A 24,812-nucleotide genomic window follows, 5' to 3' on the forward strand; every position below is an offset into this window, starting at 1 on the left:
TATATGTTCAAATACACAAGAAGGCACACATACAGGCAAGCACACACTGCATCCCAAAGCATGACCCTGTGTCTATAGTTCATGCGCAGCACCGATTTCCCAAGCAAACCCACACTGGATCAAGAGCATAGGCTTTGCCAATCAGTTGAGATTTGTCCGCAGGCTCATAGGTCATTTCCCCTGGCATGCTAGAAAATTCACTTTCAAAGTAGTTCAGAACCTGCAGAAATGAAAGCCTGCGCTATAACACTGCAGAGGCAAGAACCAGGGTCACCAGATCAGGCTTCCTGGCTGAACTCTGGAGATTATGAAGTGAGCCCTGTTGTTGGAAACCTGGATGAGCATCAAAGTCTGCCATCATTTTTATTGACAGGTGCCAGGGGCTTGGGTAACACGGGGCAGGATGGGACCATACCACTGAGCTCGTCAAACAGAGAAGCAAGTGGATGGGAGGGGAGCAGGAGGCAGCATGGATCATTGTTGCTTTTTGCTAAAAAGGGACCTATTTGTGTTGTGGGAAGTAATTAAAACTGTAGCCATGTGGTTTGTGTTAAATGTTAAGGGTTTCAAAATAGTTAATAGGTTCTGTTCTCTGGATGGAAATGTGCCTCTCCACCACCTAATTATGGAGGGGGAAAAACATGGATGGGATTGGTTTTCTAGGAGGAAAATGAATGTGAAAAAAATGTGTCATTTTGAGGGGATTTTGAGAGGACTTACCGTGGCTTTTCTGGAAGGGTATATATGCAAATTGCAGAATCTTCGAGATTAGCTAGGAACCTTACAGTGGGTGTTAGACACTCCCATCTATTCCCAGGACCCACCAACCTGCATCCAGTTAACTCATAAAGCCTGTGGTCTTCTTTTATTAAGTTGTCCCATTCTATTTGTGTAACTATCTGGCTTTTATAAATTTATTCTGTCTGCTCACTTGGAAATCTAGCCTCTTAACACTCTCTATCCTCTGTCCCTCCCCCACCCCCAGACCTTTCTTAGACTGTTAATTATCTATGTAAGTTTACAGCTATACAAACTTAAGCTAAAATTGACTGAGTAATTTCTATGTTATTTCATAGCTATAGGGATGGCAAAGCCATGTTTTAAATCTAGGTCTGGCTTGCTCGGATCTCTTATTCTTATGTATCGCCAACCTTTCATACTAGGGGAATGAGGACTGGGGGCTGTCTATTAACTGGCCCGAAGAATAAACTGGAAGAAATGGAGGAAATGTCGATGTTCAGGGGAGGAAGGGGAAGATGGTATATACATGATGGAGTGAGATAAAAAGACACCCCTCCCGACTGGGGCTGTACTTTCCTAAGCTAGACTGACTGAGGTTATCTGTGTACCTCACATCTAGCTATTGACAGCTTTCCACCTGGTAACATGCTTAATGGCCCATGAAATTCTAACCCTCAGGGCTCAAGCCTGATATTTATGGTTCCTACATAAACCTAAAGTGGACTGTAAATTTATCTCTCTCCGAGTTAGGTGGCTAAAATGGCTATTTGAGACTCTGAAAGGAATAGTTGACTTTATAGATATGTTATATCAACTTTAACAAAAGATTGGTGTGGGGGGAGGGTGTGGGAAGCTGGTACCAACTGTGGGGATGCTTCCAGAGGCCTCTGGGAATGGAGGTCTTCTATGCATGAGAGTATCAATGTAAAGAGGAAAGGGATTACACATTGATGGGGGGCATACAGATGGGCTTAAATCATAGGAAACAGTTGCCTATTCGGGGTAACTCAAATATATTACATCATAGCAGAAAAAGCAGGAGAATCTGTCAGGCAGCATAAGGGGAAGCAGCCCAGCCACAAGCAGGAGCCTTTCTGAGCTCACAGCCTGCCGGGTGGGTTCTAATCCAGGGAGGCACTGGTGCACAAGAGTATCTGAGCAGAAGTAAGCTGGTGGAATTCTACTTGCTGGAGTTGAGTTGATCTCAAGGGGACTTTGCTCCCAGACAAGCAACTGTGTCCTTTGGGCTGGCCTAGATGGTCATCCTTCAGCCTGGACATATGCAGACACAGCAGCTTTCTCACCTCTTGGTTCTCAGAGGTGAACGTGCCTGGTATGCAGGGTGTGTGCCTTTAGCTTTAGCAGCAAGTCCTAACACATAGTTTCAGAGAAAAGTCCTGTTTATTTCCATGCAAAGACAGGGCCCTAGTAACAGCCAGTACCTCCTATTCCCTCCCCAACCTTAGGCTTTCAGCTTTCCAGTACACAAGTCTCTCTCTATTCCTGCTGATAGCAATAGCAGTCCAGTTGGTTATTCAGAGGTTGCTGTGCTGAGCTGCATGGCACTTGGCATTGGGAAAAGTAGAGCCATGGTGGCAGAGACACCCAGATTGGAGCTTTAGCTCTTGCTAGTCTCTGTTCTGTAACTTGGAGCCTGTGCTATAAAACCACTGAGTCTCAATTTCCTAATCTATCAAATGGGGATAAAAATACCACCCAAAACCTTGTGACAAGAGTAAATGATCGCTTCTTAAAGATTGGAATAGACATTGATTTCTAAAACTAGAATGCTCTTTTTTAGCAAGGGGATGGCAAACCTTCCATTTCATTTGGGAAGATAATTTGCATGAAAATCCAACCGGCACCATAGTCTCCTCCCCAAGGGCCTGAGAAAAAAAATCCAAAAACTCCTCTCTAGGATCCCACAAATCATCTAGCTCCTGGTTTCAACTCACTGGTAAAGAGACCCCTCCTCCTCCTCCTCCTCCTCCTCCTCCTCCTCCTCCTCCTCCTCCTCCTCCTTCTCTTCCTCCCAGGCCACTCACACACTGAGGAGGCCTTTTCACCCTTTCCCTGTGGGATTTCCACCCATTCCCCCACCCCTACCCCAGCTCCTCATCTCAAAGTTAGCTCAGGAGCCTGAGCCTGAGCCTAGCCTGGAAACTACTTCAGATAGGAGGGCTGCAAATCATGCACGCTCTGCCCTGCCCTCACCCCAGCCCCAGATGGCTTCCTTGGACCTCCTCCTCTGAGGCCACTTCATGAATAAGCTGAAGTTGGAATGCCCTCCTGAGGTGGATGTATAAAAACCAGCAGCAGCCTGAGAGCCAAGGTAGGAGAAGGCAGACATGTTCCTGAGCAACCTCAATAGAGAAAAGCTTCTTTGATCTTCTAGAAACTTCCTGAAGCCTGTGCTGAATATTTGTTTGTTTTGTGGCAACTCAACTTTTTTTTTGACCCTTGATCGCATGACTGTCTGTTTCTCTGTGTAAAAGGAAAATGTGTTTTCTCAGTAATGATACTCACTCTCTGAACCCCAGCACCCACTTCTAAAGACGATTTCACCATCGAGATAAAGCTCCTGCTAACTCCTGGAACCCAAAAGATAAAGGCTGCGGCTGGTGTCAGCAACTGGGGCTCACCTCCCCGAGTCTGACGATGATGCACACACACCTCAAAACGTGTGACCAGAAATGTCTAGGTTTAGTTTATGCTCTGGAGATTCAATCCCGGGTGGGAAAGGATGTGCATAATGCCAATGTATATGATCGCTTGCAAATGTCAAAAACAACAACAACAAAACCCCTTCTGTTGGCCAATATCCAGAGTCTGTGTCAAGGTGAATCTGCTACCCTCATGCTTTCAATGGTGGTGGAGCAGCTGGTTCAAACAGCCAGTCCAAGGCCAGGGGGAAGTAAGTGGGTGGGGGGGAGAAGCGGAGGAAATGCCCAGGGGTAAGATGGGGGCTGTGTCAGGAGCGATCAGATCTTCTGCAGATGGTAGAGGGTACCATCTATAAAGTCTTTCCTCTTGGCCTCCTTTCTTGTAGATGTGTATCAACCCCGTGAAAGCAGCATACAGTGTTGGGCTGGTTGACAACGTCTAAAACAGAATGTTCTAAAGTTGGAAGAGTCACTCATGGCATGTCAGGGCTAAGGTGCTTGGCAGAGTTTTCAGTTACACAGAGAGTGTTTTGCTTGTTTGGCTTGGTTTGGTTTGGTTTGGTTTGGTTTGGTTTGGTTGTATGCTCCACCCCCACAGTGTCTAAGTCCCTAGGGTCTCTAGCTTTCTGTTATGTTGGACCCCCTAAAAGTATAGACACTGCAACCAAAGCCGAGATCTCTCTTTCCACGGCTTGTGAACACAGGAGGGAAGCGTCACGTGTTAGGAGCAAGAATTTTGTGTGCCAATGATCTTTTTTTTTTTTCCTGGAAGCAACTGGAAACCAACTTAGTGACACTTAAGTCCTTCACCTGCTCCACGACCATAGCCAGTGTGTGTGAGTCAGAATGGTACCAACAGAGCTCTTGGCTGAATAGCCAGAGAGTTGCAGGCTCTGACTTGGAGTGGAAAATGGTGTACCATGTTCAGAGTCATGGCAACGTGAACTTGGCAGTCCTGTTTGCTTCTGAGATTACAAGCATTTGCTGGCCAAAAGTACCTGTGATGGCTTTGACCTCAGAGTGGGATGCGGATTGAGAAAGCATTCTTCACGAGTTGGCAACAGGCCTGTGCCCTGGTACCAACTTCAAGGTTAAGCGGTAAGTGTGTGGTAGAGTTACCTTGCTCGGCTCCACCACCTCTGTGTGCTCAGCACAACTATACCAGGGGTTGATTGCTGGGAGTCTCTTTCCTCTGCCAACTAAAGGGTCAGGATGCCTGCAGAGTGTAAAGGATGGATAGGTCTTTATTTTCATCATCAGAGCAGGCTAATTGTATATAAAACTAAGAGCCCTTTCCAACGTAAAAGAGGACATGTTCTCTTCCTTGAGAAGCTGGTTTTCAGCAGATGGATATGGTCATATTTTATAACAAACATGCTTTAACGTGTGTGCCCTTCTTAGAATATGCTGTGTTCCCCCCACCCCCGTGAGTTACAACGACCTGGTTTCTGTGTTAACTCTATAAGGTGGCTTTTCCTACCTCAGTCCTTCTGAACAAAAATTTTACTGATGGTACACAAAAGACCAGTTATCACACTTCCCCACAATTAAAAAAATATATATATGAACTTAAGGCCAATATTTTGCTAGCCAGAATTTGCAAAGAAAATGATCTATATACACCAACGGCTCGAATTTCCCTGCCAAGCCTGATGACCTGACTTGGATCTCCAAGACCCACATCATAGAAAGACCTCTGCATGCTGTCCTCTAATGACCACACACATACCTAGCGTGGTACACACACACACACACACACACACACACACACACTAAATGAATCTAAAATAAGAAGTAATAAAAAAATTAAGAACAAAATGAAATTCAGAAATGATACAATCTAAGCATCCCTTATTAATCCCAAAGCCCAAAACTTCTGGAGCACAGGCTGCCACATCTAGAATATTCCACACCTGACCTTGTTGAAATAAAAAAAAAGGCAGGCACATTTAAAAAAAAATCGCTGTGTAGAATTATCAATTTATAAGTATATGCAAATATGCCCAAAGTATCTGAACTCCTACATACTCCTGATCTCCTGCATCTCAGGTAAAGCTCCCCCAGCCTGAGCCAGTAGCGCCTCTGCCCCATCAAAGTCAACATCCACAGCATGTTCTACTAAAGCCAGGAGGCTTGAATGTTTTTACATGTTTAAAGCAGAGTATAAGGAATTGGGGGTGGCGCAAGGACAGGAGGATCTTTGGAATGTGCTGGCCAGCTGAATCACTGAACTCCGGGCTCAGTGAAAGACCCCATCTCAAAAGTATGATGGAAAGTGACTGAGGAAGGCATCCAGTGTCAGCTTCTGGCCTCCACGTGAAAGCTCACACATGGAACATGTGCACTCCTATACTATTACACAAAAAGTAAGTGGAGTGTAGCTCGTTACACGTGAAAGTTTTCATTTACCCAACCTCTATCAGGACTGTATTCAAAAGACACCTACACCTTCCCTGTACACAAACGAAGCACTGGTCTGTTGTTTTGACCTCCACCCAGCATCTGCCTGCTGTAAAGTCATCCTCTCTGGCCTCTGTTCTCCATCCTCATTATATAAGCCTTGGTGACCACACACCTCTCTCCACAGCCACCTGCCCTGGCAACCTGCAATATCTGCCTCCCTCTTCCTCCTCCTCCTCCTCACCTAATCCCTGAGATCAACCCACCGCCTCTGGAGTATGAGCCCACAGGTCCTGAGGACAGCTGTGGTAGGCAGAGCCCAGTGAGGGTAGGCTTGACCACAGATAGTCTCTATTTAAATAATGGGTGGCCTCCCCAGTGGACTCCACTTGAGAAAACACCCCAAGTAAGTTTTGGGGCCTAATGCAATCGAGCCTTTCTCTTTCTGAAATGTTTTGTTCCTAGGAAAAGCCTCTGTGATCAAAACACAGACAGTGTCCCAGCAGAGATGAGGATTTGAAGGTCGTAGCTCCACCCACTGTTCTCACATGATTTCCATTCTTGCCTTCTTACTCTTGCCTCAGGACTATGGGGCCTTTGCTCGGTTTGTGCAATAACTGTTAGCAATGAACAGTTAGCAATGAACCTGCTAAGTGGTTATGCCAAGGTTTTCCAAAAGAGGGATGGGATCCCTGAGTCCACACAGCATTGTTGCCAGCTTTACAAGGCTCCCCCCACAACCCCTCTCCTGGTTCAGGCCTCCAAGCTTGTGTGGTATCTCCTGAGTCTGAATCCGAGCATGTTTCCAGGAGTGCAGAGACTAAGCGGAGAAGCTTGAGCTCACACAGCAAATCTAAGCACAAAGGAGCCATAGAGAAATTCCTAGGAACCAGAGAAACAGAGCCTAGAGTTAGTACAGCATACATAGAAAGTTTAGCAGTCATGGTCGTGGAATGTACTAGAACTAATGGAACAACCACATGGTTTTCAAGGCCATACCACCCAGGTGATTTTTTTTTAAATGAAAACTGCTTATTTCGCTCCTTGCTAGACTCCTCTTCTATCATAAATATTTCCTACCACAAGTTACCTGGTTCAGAAGTACATGTGGAAGAACATGCTTGAATGGATGCTATGGTTCCTAGCCTCTGTCTCCTTCTCAGTCCTTAATTAAGTGCCACTGCCACCCTGAGAAGCTAGTCATTACCACTGGGTGAGGAAACGGGAGTCCCAGAGGAGTTATGTGACTTGCCCAAGCATACGAGCCAGACAGGCCAGGCAGGGTGAGGTTTTCCAGTTTCTAACACCCACACCCCATGCGCAATCCAGCCCTGTCACTGTGACTTCGGCGCAGGAAGTAAAGAAACAAACAAGCAGCAATTACATCGCTTTTTGTTTCCGAGGAGCCATGGATTCTTCCGAATCAATACCTAGACACAGGAAGCAAAACAAAATAATTGTCACAAACTATTGGAAGGGAGAAGGGAGGCTTGGGCTTAGCAGTTGCTCTTCCTGAAATAGCAATCCACTCTTTAATTTCCCCCTTGAGAACATGCGTGCTCAGATCTAACTCAACAAGATTGTCATGGCTCTCTCCGGGCCCTGGCAATTCAAAGGTGACACCATGACCCCCTTATGGTAAAGGTTAAAAAAAAAAAAAACAGGTGATACCATATGACGTGAATTATAATAGAAATGCCCATACACTGAGAAATATGGAAGCTCAGAAGAGGAAAAATTACCCTTCCTGAAGACTCCACAAAAGCTCCGTGGATAAACTGACCTCTTTGGTGGTGGTTGTTTTTGGCTTTATGAGACCACTATTGCAACCCAGGCTGGACTAGGATTTGCAGCAGTTCTCCTGCTTCTGCATCTTGCGTACCAGGGATTATAGGTGTGTGCCACCAAAGCCACCATGCATAGCTATGATGACACTGAAACTGAGGATGGGCAGCAGTTTCCTCACTGGGAACAATGGAAAAGATCATTTGGTGAGTTACAATTTCAGCCTCGATCCCTGTCTTCCAACTTCACCTTCTCCACAACCTACAGCATGAAAGCCTTTGAACAGGCACGGCACCCTAGTGGCGACTGAGCTCGGGTTCTTGAAGCTGCCTCTGTAATTAGAACACAGAAAATGTCACAGCAACATCCTTTGAGGTGTCTGTCCCTGTAGTTCCTCAGGTCACACGGAAGGCCAAGGCCTTGACAAGGTTTCAGAGGATCCCTGGGTCTGAGAATATAAGGGGGACTTGCTGTCCTACTTTGCTTCCTGTTACTGTGAAGAAACACCATGACCAAAAGCAACTGGAGAAAGCAAAGGGCTATGTCACCTTACAGCTTCTAGTCCACCAGAAAGGGACCTGGGGCAGGAGCTCAAGACAGGAACCCGGAGGCAGGAACTGAAGCAGAGGCCACGGAGGCCTTATTGTTCTGTTCTCCAGGACTTGCTCAGCTTACATTTTCACACAACCCAGGGCCACCTACCTGCCCAAGGGTGGCACAGCCCAGAGTGGACTGAGTCCTCCCACATCAATCACTAATCCAGAAAATGTCCTACAGACTTGCCTACAGGCTAATCTGATGGAAAAATTGTTTTTCCAGGTAAGGTTCCCTCTTCCCAGATAAATTCTTGCCTATGTCAAGTTGACAATAAATAAACAAACAGCCAGCACATATGCTGTATTCTAACAATTATCTCTAACAATACATTTCTGGTTTTTACTGCTTGGTTTCAGAACATTGGGTATATTTTATTTACATATGTATGTATATTATACATGTAAACATATGTGCATATATGTCCAAACACATGCTTTAAGAATCCAGCCCTTTGTTTAGAAATAAAATAAAATAAGATAAAATCTTTTCTTCTTTGTGGCATTATCTTTGAATTCCCAGTGCTGAGTGAGACAGTTTAAAAAAAAAAATGTGAGGACCACTGCTGGGCACTGATAGTTTGATCTAGAATCACCTGAGGCAAACCTCCCTGCATAGTTGTGAGGCATTTCCTAGACTGTTTTTTAAAAGGCTCACCCTCAGCGTGGGTAGTATCATGCTATATGAAAAGGAAGAGGTAAACCGAGCCCCAGCGTTCATCACTCTCTGTTTCCTGATGGTGGATACAACTCAACCAGCTGTTTCATGCTCTGCCATGATGGGTTGCCCCACCATGATGGAGTGTACCATCAGACTCTGAGCAAAAGCTAACCCTGGAGGCTTTGGTCCACCATTTGATCACAGCAAGAAAAGCAACTAATGCAGATGACTAGGAAACTGGGCTTTCAGTCACAGGTCACAGCTAGGCAGATTACATCAGATTGCTCTGTAGGGGTCTTGCTGTTGGTTGACCTGGTGGTTGAAACACCAGAGATGTGGCTCCTACAACCCCTTTGTTGCATGACCTCTGTCTCCTTTTGTGCTTTCCTTCTCTGTCCCCTCCTTCTTTTTTTGTTGTTTGTTTTCTTCTCTTGCCCTCCTCTTTCTCCTCTCTCACACTAGGGTCAGCCTCAGGTCAGTTCTCTCTGGATTCCTACCACGCATATCCCCCAGGGAATTTTCCTAAGCAAAGAGGACATTCCTAAGAAAGCATTTAGGTTATAGTGGTTCCCATGTCTGTCTGTCCCAGCACATAGGTTCATCCCTGGCAGTCGGGGGAAGATTGGCATTATATGTTCTACGGGACGTGGATCTAATCTGGGCTTTTGAGGGCGTCACTCCTATCCTGCTATTCCTTGATGCTACAGTTCTGGCTTTGAGTGTCCATGAAAAAAGGCTTAGCCTGTCATAATATGATAGGCCTCTGGTCTCCCACCGTGAGCCGAGGCTCCGGAGCAACTGAAGTCAGACCCCTAAGTATGCCAGAGGCCATGTTCATTAATCCAAGTGGCTATGTGGTTACACCTGCACAAAGGCCAGAGCAGAAGGACATACAACCTCTGCCCATCATGGGCAGCTCTGAGCCAAGGAAGAGAGAAGAGAGTGGGAAGGGCGCCACAATGGCGTTGAATTTTTTTTCCCAAAACAGTTCAAGTAGATTGCGCCACTTGTAAGTAACTAAGAAATCTTGTAGCTAGAGATGTGTAGCTTCTAAGTCTCTGATATTTTGTTGTTTTGTGTATCTGCCTGTGTGTATGTGCATGCTTGTGTATTTGTGTGGGTGCATGCATATATTTCTTTGTATGTATTTGTGTGTGTGTGTGTGTGTGTTGAGGTAGAGTCATACATAGCCCAAGGTGATCTCAAATTCACACAGCAGGTATGAATGACCTTGAGTTTCTGATCCTCCTGTCTGCACCTCCAGATTGCTAGGATTACAGGCATGTACTGCCACACTCAATTTTCTGTGGTGCTGGCTACTGAACCAAGAGCTTTGTGTGTGTTAGTCAAACACTCTGCCAGCGGAGCTACACACCCGATTTTTGATTTAAAGAAAAAAAATGTATACTTAATAAATTATATACAATATATTATTTAAAGATTCTATAGTTGTATAAAAGAAAAGATCTATATCCATGATGGCCACAGAAAGTGAAGTTTTTCAGTGTTGGGGAGATGGATCAGTGATTAAGAGCACAGGTAGAAGCATAAAGATTTGGATCCCAGCACCCACATAAAACTCCAGATATGGCTTTGCATGTACCCGTAACCCAGTGTTATAGGGCTGGAGACAGAAAGATTAATGGAGCTCTGCTGGCTGCCAGCCTAGCTCCAGGCTCCGTAAATGCCTGCCATCTCAGAGAATAAAGGAGAAGGTGTGGTGCAGAAGGCCTCTGATATCTGCCTCTGGCCCTCACAGGTGCCACAGGTGCACAACACCCCCCCCCCACAGTCAGTCATGTGCACATGCACCATACACACATACAAAATAAATAAATACACATAATTTTCAAAACATTAACAAGAATTTCTCTGCTCAAAAAGATATCTCAGAATATGCTCTTCTAAGTAGTTGAGACTCTCAGATGCCCTGACAAAAGGAGGTGCCAGCCCATGAATGTCATGAACCTAAGGTGAAAACCTCAGGTGTCACAGGTCCTTCTTGCTTAGGCCCATCTCTCACCGCTGCAAGGTGTTCAGACTCCTCAAGGGCAGTGTTTCAGCCCCATACCCTCCTGGATGTGCTTGGCTTTTCAAAGCCTGGTAAAAATTACCTCTTCCCTCCACACTCTTCTTGTTTGGGAAATTATTAGAGGTTTTAAGGCACCCTCTCAAACTAGTCCCTTTATTTTTTTTAAGCCGACATTGAAAATGATCTTGGTAGCTCCCACGCTGTTTTCTCGTATATTTCAAGGAAGGTGAGAAAAACAGACATTCCCAACACTGTTTTGGTTTACTAAGAAGTCCCAGAGAAGCCCCAGTCACGGGGTCACCTCCAAGTTACCACACACTGTCCAGAACCTTCCTTCTCAGCTGTTTTCGTTCTAGAACAGCCAGTAAGTGATTTCACACCTTATTGTTTAGCTGCTAAAAGCAACACAGTGAGTCCCCTCAAGGCTGCCTCTTTGCAGTCCAAAAATAAAATGGGCTCATTTTCATGCTAAGCACTCAAAAGCTCCCAGGAATTCTAATGAGAGGCAGAGGAGGGAGCAGCAGAAAAGAAGGGTCAGGCTGCAGTGTCCCAAGGAGGGTCCCCTTCTGCCTGGGGTTTCCGCCAACCCTGCTGGAGAGAACAGAGCTAGGCAGCAGGTACAAGGCAGTCAGACACAGTCTTCAGCTCTCCCTAAACTTTACCTCTGATCCTTGAATTCATGGCTGCCCTTGTATCCTGCTTCCCCAGAACTTGCTTCCAGGTCAGAATATAAAAGCTTGGATGATTCTAGGTTACCTTTTGTAATTCAAAACTTCGTCATTAACAGTCATTATCAATAACAGACATATAGATTCAACATGTGGTATATTAGAAAGAATGCAATAGGAGACAACTCACGTAATACTGAACATCATTAGCTTCCTAGAAGATATAAAGAGACTTCAGTGAGAATTTTCCAGAAGCATATATACTATGCACCTATCAGAGTGGGAGTCCTCATAGAGAGAGCATTGCTGACTTGGAATTGCCTGTCCCAGTGTTAAACTTCATGTGTTTACACTGTTTCCAAGCATAGTTTTACTTGAGGACAAGGACGGACTTCTTGAGATCCACACACATAAATACCCCCTTGACTAAGCCAATCTGCCCTTCATTTGTACTCATTGGTTTCAGGTTTGTTCCAGGGATCATCAAGGAATCTGTGTTTTCAAATGTTCATATATTTCAAATAATCACCTGCAGTAGGGTCAATAACATTTGCTAAAAGAGAAGGAATTGATTGACAACCCTCAGGACTTCACAGCCTCCTTCCCTGGAAGTTTTCTTCTGTTCTTTCTATTCATATGACTTCTAACTTCTTCCCTGAGAGATATGACCCAGTTTGCAAAGTGGTCTTCATACAGCCCAGCCCAGAAGTTTTAGTGCCACTCAGGTGTGACAGATGAAGAATTTCTGAGCTGACAACACTCTTCACAGAGGCAAAACTTACCTGCAGCATTTCACTCAGAGTTAGACTCATGAGTCACTTTCCTTGCCGGGATCTGTGAAGACCCACGACTCCAAGCAACCTGAACAAAATTGCTCCCAGACTCTAGCTGCTGCTTATCAAACTAAAACATGTAAATGGCTAAGTGGACTTTACACATACAAACCTCACTGTGCACAAAAGACATCGTTATCTTTTTATTCAAGCAAACGGATAGTGTGGCATTAATGAAAAATAAACCAAGCTCTAACAGAGAGGAGCTGGGTCAAGGAAGACCCATTCTAAGAGGAGACAGCAGGACTTGACCTGTGTGTTGAAGAGCTTTCAACTCTAGGAGAATGTGGAGGAAGCTTCAACTAAGTCAAGGGAGGAGCAGTGAAAAGGACCTGAAGCTGAACAGAAATTTGGTTGCATAACAGGAATGGGCAAAGGCTGCAACCCCTGGAAAAAAGTATTAATTTAAGAATTCAGCCAAAGAGGTGACAGTGTGCAGAGCTGAGTCACTTGGAGTTTTGGAGGATGTCATGAGGCATTGGGATTGTATTCTAAGTTCAGCAACAAGGGGCTGGTGGCAGAGACACAGCAGTCACTCAGTAAGCACAGAGTCCTGGGCTTTGAACCACGGCGTTTAAAAGTCATCAGAGGGTTGTAGGTTGAGAAGGAAGCAGAATGGGACTGTAATTTACCATCTCTTTTGTGGTGTGTGTGTGTGTGTGTGTGTGTGTGTGTGTGTGTGTGTGTGTGTGTGTGTGTAGCACTTGTGAGAGTCAGTTCTTTCCTTCCACCATGTGGGTTGTGGCGATCAGACTTTGTCAGGTTCCTTAGCCCCCTGAGCCATCATGCCTGTCCCTACATTTACAGCTTTAAAGAACACTTCTTCTGCTACGTTGAACTGGATTGAGGAGGAAAAGACAGAAATGGGGTGGGAGGTATTGCGGCAGCCTAGATGAGGAGTGGTGGGGCCTTTGATTGGCAGCAATGGGCCTACAGAGACTTTGGTAAGTTCCAGAATTTGGTAAGTCTCCTTAAGCTAGAACCATTTGGACTTGCTGAGAGATAAGCAATTAGATTTAGCAATAAGCTAAATGATTTACCTAAAAGGAGAGAATCTGGGATCGATGCCAACAAATACTGGGTACTTAGCAATGTTATGAACTTTGATCCTAAAATTCATCCTAAGAAGAATCTGGGGAAAATATTCTTTTACCTATACTTTATACATAAAGATCTCCAGGCTCCAAGAAATTAAGTAATTCACTGTAAATCAAACTTTGGGTGCCAGACAGAGTGTTACATATAGCATTTGGGAAGCAAAGACAGGAGGATCAGGAATTTCAGACCAGTCTGGCCTGTATTGCAAAACCCTATCTCATAAGATTTAAAAAAAAAAAAGTACTGGGAATGATAAAGCTAGGATGAAGGCCCAGAAATGTTAGATGTTGTATCTTACAACCCATTTCTACTGAATCAAGGTGTTTCTAAAAGCAGCAAAGAGGAACCCTGAGCACAGACTCAAAGAGGGACTGTCTGTCTCTTCCTCTAACTCACTAAATCCCAATAGGCGCTTAGCAGACATGACCATCAACTGCAGATCCCTCCTCCCCAGCCCCATCATAACAGACTGAATACTAAGTTAATGTGTTTCTCTCATTACCCTTCCACCCCATCCCCATATCCTCACCACACCAAGTCAGGCACACACTTTAACTGGCAGGGACATGAAGCCCTGAACCCATCTCGCTTCCCTAGTTGCTGTAGCAGGAAATCGCTTGTACAACCCCATGACAACTCTTCTATATTTAGCAGAAGTAGCAGTGGCGAAGATCTGTCCAGCTCAATTTTTTTTTTCCAGTTTCAACGCTGAAAAATCTCGCAGGCTCCCGAAAAGTACATTGGCCTTGACAGTCTGAGCGGAAGGCAGCTCCTCCCTGCATTGTACAGGAGCATCTACTGGAAGCTGTGCTCCAAAATTACATGGACCGACCACCTTTGTAGATGCTAGACACTCCCTGATCCAGGACCCCCCCCCCACACACACACACAGAGTGAAGAGACTAGCTGGTCCTGAAGGTGCCTCAATGGCTCTTAACTGCTATTCTAAGAAAGGAAAGCAAGCATGAAAGATTGGAGGGCAGGGGGAACAGGGATGACTATTACTTGCTTGGGTATTTAATTGCCATGCATGGCACTTGGATTTTATTTCTTTTCAATGTGGCATGAGAAAGAAATGTAAAGGGTAGCCTAGGGTTTAAAACCATAGACAACCAACCATGTGTGCTAGAGAGTTCAGGAAAAAAAAAATCAGGTATTACCAAGAGTTTACTGTGCCAAAACACAATCACAGAGGCTACCCACCACTTATTCTTAGAGTGGCTTTCAGAAAGAGTTACAGTTTAGCTTTGCTTGAGCCAGATAAAACAAGATGTAGTGTGCTTAGGATACTGCCTGGGACTGGCCCACATCACTGCCTGTCAGCTAGAGAGAATGAGCGGCTAATTAAAAACTGAACAAATAAAGAACAGTGAGGAGAGATGTAGGAACCATTAAAGAAAAATGGGAACCGCCCAAACAGTAAAGCAAAGTGCAGCTTATTTAAAAATAAAAAATTAAAAATAAAAAAAGCAGGGGGGGATTTGCAAGAAATAAGGTGATTATTTGTAGTGAACACTTATTTCAGCCCTCTCTCTACCATGCCATCTACATCTGTCCCTGACACAGGGAAAAGTGGGCAGCTGCAAAGGTTTCTCCGAGAGTTCAGAGATAGAGATTTGAAGAGGTTGTTGATGTTTTTCACAAGTCTTCCAGTCCCTTACCCTCTTCCTGGGATAAATCTTATGTAGAGAAAAGGCCCTTGGTTTAGAAACATACTGTCTGGTTTTTTGGGGGGGGGTATGTTTTCGGGGATAGGGTGTTTGGCTTTTATAAAAACAAACAAACAAACAAAAAAAAAAAACAAAACAAAAAACTCTTCTAATAAGTTTTGTGTCCACTGAGGTAAGAGGTAAAGAAAGAGAAAAATCTACATTTTTCTGCAATGTTTTAAATAATCTATTTCATAAGTTAAATAGAGCCAAATCAACACGTGGCTGAAACAAGGAGAAGGTTGCCCGTGTCCCCATCCCTTCAGACGCTGACAGGCGACAGCTCTGAAGACCGAGTCACTGCACTTGACCATACCCTGCACAGCTCCCACTGTGCTGCTGGGATTCAGGCTTCCTCTCAGGCTCCGCGTCCTGACAGCTTCTGGCTATTTCTAACAGAAACCTGGGCCAGTTTCGGGTAACCAGGAACATAAAGGAGCAGTGAACTTTTAACATTAAATGTCTGTCTCCTCACTGGACATATTCTTTACTTAAGGTGAACCCAGATATTCCTAATTCTCCTTTATATTACCGTCCTTACAAATATCAAGGAAGCCCTTTCTGATTTTCTGTGACATAGCAGGAGCTCCACCTCATAATGACACAAGGCCTCACACTGGAACATTTTCCCCCAAGACCTGAAACTTTGAAGGCAAAGATTCTCTTCCTCTAGTCGTTTTAGAGGATCTTCTAGTATCTTACCTTGGCCACCTTTTAAATTGAAAGAAGCTAGAATAAGAATAGCTGAAGCGGAGAGGGAAGAAACGGATTGGAATTGGAGAAGTAGGAAATGAAAAACATCAGCAAAGAAATCGGTAAAACACTAAAAGAAAGCACCCTCCCCCAGCCCACCCCCATAATCTTGCTGTGTATGTAGAGTCATGCATATGCATAAGCAGTGGGGAGAACTCTTCAATACATAGTGCTATGATTTTTCCTGAAGAGGGAAAAATAAGATTTCTTTGTATCTTATAATAAAGTCCTAGTCACACTAAAGAAATATTCTTAAACAAATAAATAGTATGTAATTTTGCATAGGCATCTAGATGGGCACTGGTTTCTGGTCCCTTAGGGAAATAAAATAAATCACAAATTAAAAATTAGTAGGTTTAAAAAAATATACATTGTCTATGTGTAAAATATGATTATAAAAGTCAAAGAATAGGGCCCAACAGGATGGCTCAGTAGATTAAGGTACTTGCCACTAAGCCTGAAGACCTGAATTCAATCCCTAGAACCCACATGATGGAAGTTGAGAACCCGTTCTGAAATTCCTGAAATTTGCCCTCTGACACAGGCTGTAGCACACATATGCCCACACCATCTCACACAAAAACCTCACACACACACACACACACACACACACACACACACACACACCTTACAAACTACCACTACTACTACTAAAATAATAATGATAATAATAATTTTTTAAGAAACAAGAAAATAGGAGCTAAGAATTCAAATAGCTGAGTGATAGGATATTTGACAAATATACATGAGTTCCTGGCTTCAACTCCTAGCATGGCAAAGACAACACATTAAAGAGAACATACAAGTAACTACATAGTCTACGAATGCCACTTAGCCCCACAGGAACCACAGGGCTATGTATCCAAGAGCCAAGAGTTCACACAATAACCAAAATGAACAACTCAACTTCCCTGGTAACCTACATTCAAGTCCTGAAGACCTGTGGCAACTGTTTGACCTGGGAATTCTCCCTCCAGTAAACTAGCCAAGGGAACAGTTAGAAACAGTAACGTGTATGCGTGGAGAAGCCTGCTTACTTAGGAACTATTTACAAATGGCTAAAGCTGTAAGCTCTCTAAGTTGGCAGATCCTAGAAAAGGTATCCAATTGTGTCATAGGAAGAAAAACTGTTCTTCCACTAACATAATAGTTAAACCGAGTTCTAGCCCTGGCACTACAAAAAGTCATGGTAGAATGTGGGTGTGTTCTGGCTGTGACAGCTGTCACCGCATGGATGGCTGACCATCTGGTTGGTAACCTATGTGGGTGTTCCTAGTTGCCCCTCACACCTCTGATAATGACCTTCTCTCTTAGAGGAGGACAGGTCTTCAGGTAAGAGTACCCCAGTAACTATGCCTGCCTTCTAGAACCTCCAAACAAGCTCTCTCAAAGGTAGGGCATTTGCTGTACAACCATGCCACCCTACAGACGCTGGATCTCATCACCAAGTAGTAAACACATTCAAAGAACTTTTAAATGCTTGAGAAAGTGCCTTTAACAAACAGCAGTATGTGAAATCCTATGTACACAGTTCTCTCAGATTTTTGATGATAAGAATGAAAGACACGGTTGTGATGGGGTAAGAGTGCTTGCTGCTCTTGCAGAAGTTGGATCCTAACACTCACATCTGGAGGCTCACAATTGCCTGTAGCTCCAGCTCCAGGGGCTCTAATGCCCTCTTCTGGCCTCTGTGGGTTTATGTTCTCACATGGTACATATAACACTCAGGCAGGCACACATATACACATAAACAAAAATAATGAACAATTCTTAAAATAAAATAAAAAAAAAAAACAGAAAAAGAGATACTCCAGTTTGATGTTTTGTTTTGTTTTGTTTTTATGTCTCTTGTCCTCTTTCTAAATTCTACATTCTCGGTTATGCTTGTGTATGCTTTTAGAATCCTTCAAAGAGAAAGTAGATAATACAAGTACAGTTTTACAAAGAACCAATGACAGCATTTTTCTCCTTGGTGGCCTTTGGCTGTGGTTGCCTAGAAATAACTGGGAGTCATCACCAGCCCATCTATAAAGCAGGGGGAGGGAGGGAGGGGTTGTACGCTCTCCTTCTCCTTTTCTCCTACTTTTAGTGTGTGTGTGTCTGTGTGTATGTGTGTGTGTGTGTGTGTGTGTGTGTGTGTGTGTGCACGCCCGCATTTGTGGAGGTCAGAGGACAATTCCATGGTCAGCTTTCTTTTTTCATCCTATAGGTCCCGAGGATTATCAGGATTGGCAAACAGCGCCTTTGCCCTCTGAACCATCTCACTGACTTCTCCTTCTCTTCTTTTCTCTCAATTCTTAACTGCATCCAAGGCAAGATCATCTGAGCATCAGTGTCTCCAGAGTGATGACATGGGATTGAGTTTCCCCCTTTAGCCTGATGAGAAGAATTCACAGTTCCTGTCCTAGACAGAGGAGGGCCGTGCCAGGATAGGGCCAGACTCTCTTGCTCCCCTTCTTTTAGACATAGAGGCCACTGTCTAGTATGGACACATTGGTTCATCCTGGTTGCATGTAACAATTTTACTCAATAGTCACCAATGCGATGAAAACCCAAGTATACGGAGAGCTGGGAACATGGCTCGGTAGGCAGAGAGCTTGCTGTGCATGCATGAGGACCTGAGTTAGAGCCCCAGAACCCACATAAACATTGCAGGTGCAATAGCCCAGTCTTGTGATCCCAGTGCTGCTGAGGTGGAGGCAGGGGGATGCCTGGCCAGTCTAGCCAAATTAGAAACCTCCAGGTCAGTGACAGACACTGTTTCAAAAAGGAAGGTGGATAGTACCTGAGGAATGACGCCCAGCGCTGACCTCCGGCCTCCATACACATACACACACAAATACACACACATGTGTACATGCACATGCATATACACATGGGGGGTAGGGAGAAACCAAGTATATGGATTTTTAATATACCTGGCAAGAAATACTTTTAAAAATATCACAACATTCTGTAGACTATATAAACTTAGGGGCTTCATTTCAGAGATGACAAATGCTTGAAAATGATAAATCTCAAGAGACAAACTCATTAACCCTTAGCACGGCAGCTAGGGGAGCAGGCAGATCTGCAGATGGCCATCCTGCAGTTCACTCAGTCAAGCTAGGTATTGGCTTGGGTGAAGGGGATGGCTCATGAGCAAGCTGAGGATATTGTTCAGCCAAGCCCTGGGAGCAGTGTTTCCTTTTCATTGGAATCAGAAGCAGAGCATAGAGTGTGCTCTGTCCGGTTCATCCATGCTAACCACCCTAAGCTTGTTTCTGTTTCTAAGGAAATGAAAGGCCCCAGGCTCTGATTCATTTCCATCAGGCCGTGGCGCTCCTTGGATGAAAACCGTCCTGTCTGAGGAGCCCAGGCTGCTTCTGGAAAAGCCTCCCACCATGCTCTTCCCCCCTTTAAGATACCCACCATCATTTGGCTTGCCCAAAACACGTTTTCACTCAAAAGACACAAATGTGATTCAAATCAGAGCTGGTGGGATAGCTCAGGCAGCACCAGAGCAGTGGCCTCTGACCTCCACATAAACACACACATATGCACCTGCACAATACATACATACACACACTCACGAAAGAAAGGGAGAAAGAAAGGAAGAAAGGAAGGAAGAAGAAAAAAAGAAAGAAAGAAAGAAGAAAGAAAAGAGAGAAATGCTCTACAAAAATAACCATAACATCTACAATCTAATAATTGTACTTTTTAATGATTGAATTGTTAAACATGTCTAATTTTTAATACCCAGGAAACCAGGAGGTGGGAGAATCCAGCTTTTAAAATTTAACAGTTTTTTTTTCAATGTTCACTTTTTTCTCTTCTTGCCACCGAAACGTTTAATTTATTCTAGTCAGACTGAAACACATAATTCAACAATATGCTACCGTCACCCGAAAGTTTAACGTTCTTTCCACTAAAAATATAAGTAAAAATAGCACATTATCATCCAATTTGGTGGTTAGGGAGAGGAGTCTGTGGGAAGAGCCTAAGCTAACAGCCATTCTGAAATTGCAACTGGAGGGCCTGGGTCATCTACGGCTTCCTGCTTGCCCTGAGGCAGCACATGGATTTGCGGAGTCATGGGGGCGGCAGCTGGGCCCAGGTGACAGAAACTATTAAAGGCAGATGGAGGGCCAGGCCTGGCTCGTGGGTTTCATTAGCTGGCTTGTTGTGTGGGAGGTGAACAGTGTCTGAAGGGCTCTGTATTTGCTAGCCAAAATGTTAATCACTCAGAAACAGTGAGAAATTAGTTAGTGAGATGTTTATCAAATATCCAAAGCAAGAGTTGACTTTCTATGAAACGCAGTTCTGGAATCAAAGCCAAAGGCTGTCTCCGGTTCAGCTGAGCCTGGGGGGAAAAATCCCGTCAGAAGCAGGAAAGCAAACACAGAGAGAAAGAGAAAGGAAAGCAAAGCTGAGATTAAATAGGGATGGAGGGGTGGAGGAGGGGAAATACCTGAGCTTCAGTAATTACCTCAGAGCTGGGTTCTCCAGCGGCTAAGAGAATCTGTAACACAACCTACCTCATAAGCCAACTACTACTTGACTTCTTAGGCCATTGAGAGGCGATCCAGCCAGTAGAGGATTAGTAACACTAGGGGACATTAAGTGGCCTCACTAAAATCCAACCGGAAGCGATCTGTTGATGTCTTGTTCTGTTACGGTTTGGTTTGATTGGTTGAGACCCTCTCTATGCAGCCCCGGCTGACCTTCAATTTGTAATTGTCCTGCCTCAGCTTCCCAAGTGCTAGGAATGCAGGTGTGTACCCACCATCCCTGGCATGGGAATAATTTCTTTTTAATGAATGCTGATGTTTTTTTACCTTTTAATTCATTCAAATGTTTATAAAGTATTGAAATTATATTAAACTCCATCATTACAGAAGAAGAATGATGTGTGTGGTGAAGAGGCTGCTATCTATGTCCTAACCCTACAGGGTTGGAGTCGTTACTCATGTATTGAAAGCATATATTGACATATGCACCTTCAAGAGTATATAGAGACACGACTGACAGTTCTCTGTTTCAAAGAGTGCTTGAAAATGATATGCTTTTTCCAGTGCTATAGCCCTGAGGACTGAGAGAAAGGATTTGGGAATCATTGTTAAATAATATTTAGTTTTCCTTTGTGCCATATAAAATCAAATTTCCATCCATGTTTTGATGGTCAAATTGCCTTTATATGTGTTTCTCAGGTTGGAAGAGAGCTGAAGAAACGACTAGAAGATTTGGGTAGGGCAAATTATTTTAATCGCGGTTTCTGTTAATTACTTGGCTCTTTTAGGCAATTCTGTACTTCACACTGACATTTTCCCTTATGGAAAATTGAAGGTTGGGAGAGAATCTGAACTTGGGGACTTACTTTCCAAGCATGGCTACCAAGAACAACCCCTTTTGGCAAATACCCAACTTCCCTCAGCCGGAGTCACACATCCTGCCAGCTCGCAGGTGCCAGGAGACTTAATTACCTGTGCTTTGAAAGACCTCTGCACTCTGCTATGATGGGGGCCACCGGAGCTTCACTCCACATAGGTCTGGGTGAGGAATTCAGACAGAGCTGCCTTCCAAAGATGCTGAGCCGAGCCTTTTCTTCTAGTGTAAGTTAAGGAAAGACCTTGTGGTTAGTGAGAAGAGACCCTCCACATCTGTACAAAAAAACAAACATCTCAAAAATAAAGTATTGAAGGGGCTGGGGAGGTGGCCTAGTAGCCAAGAGCACAAATGGCTCTTTCTGGGGACCCACGTTCCATTCCCTCCTGAAACTCCAGCTCCAGAGGGATCCAATGCCTTCTTCTGGCCTTCATAGTCACCTACACTCAGTTCACACACTCGTGTGTGTGTGTGTGTGTGTGTGTGTGTGTGTGTGTGTGTGTGACACACACACACACACACAGAGAGAGAGAGAGAGAGAGAGAGAGAGAGAGAGAGAGAGATTTAAAATAAAAGACTTCTTAAATAAAATAACTAAGTTGGGTGTTCATGGAAAGTCATCAAATCCAATACTCAAATCTATATTCTCTTTCTTGTATTGAAAGCTGTGTGCTATACTACAGTTTTCTCCACAAACATATATAATGGTGGTTGGGCCCATAGCTCAGTTGATACTATGCCTGCTTAACATGCACAAAGCCCTGATTTTGATTCCCCAGGGCTGCCTAAAATCAGGTGTTTTATCATACCCGATATCATAGAGGGAGAAGCAGGAGGATCAGAAGTTCAAAGTCATTCTTGGCTACTTAGCCAGTTGAATGTAGCCTGGGCTACATGAGACCCTGTCTCAAAACAGATAGCATAATGGTGCAATCAATATTCCAGCTGTCATCAGACAGGTATAGTGAGAGGCCTGCCTGCTCTGAATGATCTCAACCCTGGGGCCAGCACCAGATTGCAGAGATGCCTACACAAAAATGAAGGCAACACATTGGAAGGCTGCCAATTTGACTTAAGAAACATTATTCTTTATTGTAAGAACATATCCTCCACACACAGCAAGTGTTTACCTGCTGCTTTCTTTGTGAGTGAATGGGGATGGATAGGGTTGCTGGTTTTTTGTTTCATTTTGTTTTGCTTTTTAAAAATGTCTTTATTGAATCAAATTTAACCTTATGAATCTTGGCCAGCCCACGATTAGCATCTTTTTCTTTTCCCTTAACATTTTGCTGCTCTGCAAAATCGAAACTCTGGACCCCATCCGTCTACTGCTAATTCTGATGAAACGCCGGTCGGCTGGGGACTGCAGATAATCATCATCCTTTTTAGCCCGAAGTATCAGATCCCTCACTCACCAAAACGTGTTCTTAGGCTAAAGGTAGATGGGATACCCAGCGGTCTTCAGTCCCCACTACCCTCTAATGACGTTCTTAGAATTAAGCCCCTTAAAGGTCAGAAAAAGAAGGAAGCAAAGGAAGAGAGAACCTGGATTACCACTGACTGGTGACCAGCTTCCCCGTCAGTTATCAAGACATAAAAATGGGCCCTGTCTCATAGTTACATCATGCTCATACCTCAAACAAATCATGGACTATTTATCTGAAACTCAAATACAACTGGAATTCTATGATTTACAACCAGAGCTGTCTGACCCTTTGGAAACTGCCTGAGTAGTAAAATCTGAATTGAATGAGCCCTGGTGGGTCGATAGCTAACGAGAGCATTTCAGCCATCTTTGAGCTGTCTAGTTTTCTCATCCAAATGTAAAATATTTAGGTTCTTAGGATCTGATAAAAGTGCAACAGAACTTTCAATTAGTTCTAGAGAGGGAAAAAAGCAGGTTAACTTTTCCCCCAGTTAGCCTACCTTAACAGGGTGTCAATGACTAGTGTGCCTGGTCACCTCCACTGCCCAGCTCCAAGCGGGTGTACAGGTGCTTCCGGGAGAGTCGCCTTAACCCACACAGAACTTCAGGACCTGAGAGTCTGTGGGTGTGAAGCAGGGAGGGAAGCCAGGATCCTGTAAGGTGCACTTAGCTGCACTAGGCCCTCAGCCAACACACTTGTGTCTTGCTTTGTTTTTCTGATGTTAAAACTAATACAAAGTTAAAAGTCTTTTTTTTTTTTCCTTTCCCTCTGTTTAACCATTCCACCTGGCAAATTCAGGGTTTGCTACCTTAGTGCAAAACAAAAGTAACAATAAAACTGTTAAGTGGGGCCATGACTACTGTGAAAATATCTACAGGGAAATAACTTTCCACTTACAAAATGGACATCTGCTTGTCTGTTAGGGAAATGGACTGATTGAAATGGGGAGGGGGACAGGAAAGTGAAAGCCTGGCTCAGACACCAAGAGTACATTTCATGTACATCTGGGGATGTGATTTTCTTTATGTGTATATATGTGGTATGCATGACTGTTGACATGTGTAGGGGTGCATGTGTATGTGCAGATATACACGCACGTGTATTTGTGTGTGCCTATGGAGGCCTGAAGTTGACATTAAATGACTCTGTTTTATTTATTGAGCGAGTATCTCCCACTGAACCCAGAACTCACTAATGCTGACTGGTTTAGGTAGCCAGCTTGCTCCAAGTATCCCCAGACTGCATCTTGGATGTTAGGGTTATAGGCACCCCCCATGTCTGCCCAGCTTCTATGCTGGTCACACCTAAGAGGCCATATTTGTGTGGCAAGTGCTTTATCCATTGAACTTCCCTCTGCATTGTTTGGTTGGTTTCATCTATCTATCTATCTATCTATCTATCTATCTATCTATCTATCTATCTATCTTCTATCATCCATCTATGTTTATTTCCCTCCATCACCTCAATTGTTACAAACGTTATATCTAGGTCAGAAATATAAGCAGTGTTTGTTTATTCAAAGAAATGAGAGAGAAAATCAAATGAGACACTAAAGCCTGTTTTTGTAGTCAGTCAATTCACGGTACCCTGAGATACTTGGGACGGAAAGAAGAAAGGTGGGTGGGAAAGTTTTACCGAGACTCAAATGTCGTCTTTCACAGTGACCTTGGGGAGGCCCTATTGCTGCCAGGGTTTCAGCTTCTCTTTTTTACATACAAAGGTATTGGGCTCCAAAGACCACAGAGCCAAGTCCCTAATGAATTCCTGAGCTACACATAGGACTCTTCCACCCCTGGGGGCTCAAAGACCATGAATCAGAAATAACAGCAACTTACTTCTTGACCTGTAGTTCTGACCTCCAGCTGTCTAACTGCAGACATTCTTCATGCCTTCCATGCCCACCCCACCTGTCCAGAGAAGGTCATTTGGACCACAGGTTTGGTCTTTTCCAGGAGCCTAGTGAGCCATTTGGAGGGTGCACCTGACCTGGATTCTTACATATGCCAGTCATCAATCAAATCCTTTCATTTTCAAAGCTGTTCCTCATGGGGTGGGGGTGTGGAAAATAAGAAGCATTCAACAATC

General features: G+C 44.2%; 1 protein-coding gene and 1 long non-coding RNA gene across 4 annotated transcripts in view; one reads left to right on the top strand and one right to left on the bottom strand.

The window, feature by feature from the left end:
* Positions 1–24,812, top strand: part of Rora (RAR related orphan receptor A) — a 737,605-nt gene that overhangs the window by 576,623 nt on the left and 136,170 nt on the right. The window lies entirely within an intron of this gene.
* Positions 3,925–23,313, bottom strand: LOC116073830. 2 transcript variants are annotated; one of them, XR_004111930.1, is made up of 3 exons: positions 23,227–23,313; positions 21,399–21,522; positions 3,925–4,620 (listed from the first exon to the last, which is right to left on the bottom strand). It is a non-coding gene; the product is annotated as an uncharacterized LOC116073830 (long non-coding RNA). The 2 variants fall into 2 exon arrangements; XR_004111929.1 differs by lacking the exon at positions 3,925–4,620 and adding an exon at positions 20,261–20,278.

The sequence above is a fragment of the Mastomys coucha genome, unplaced genomic scaffold (assembly GCF_008632895.1).
Source record: "Mastomys coucha isolate ucsf_1 unplaced genomic scaffold, UCSF_Mcou_1 pScaffold23, whole genome shotgun sequence".
NCBI lineage: Eukaryota > Metazoa > Chordata > Mammalia > Rodentia > Muridae > Mastomys > Mastomys coucha.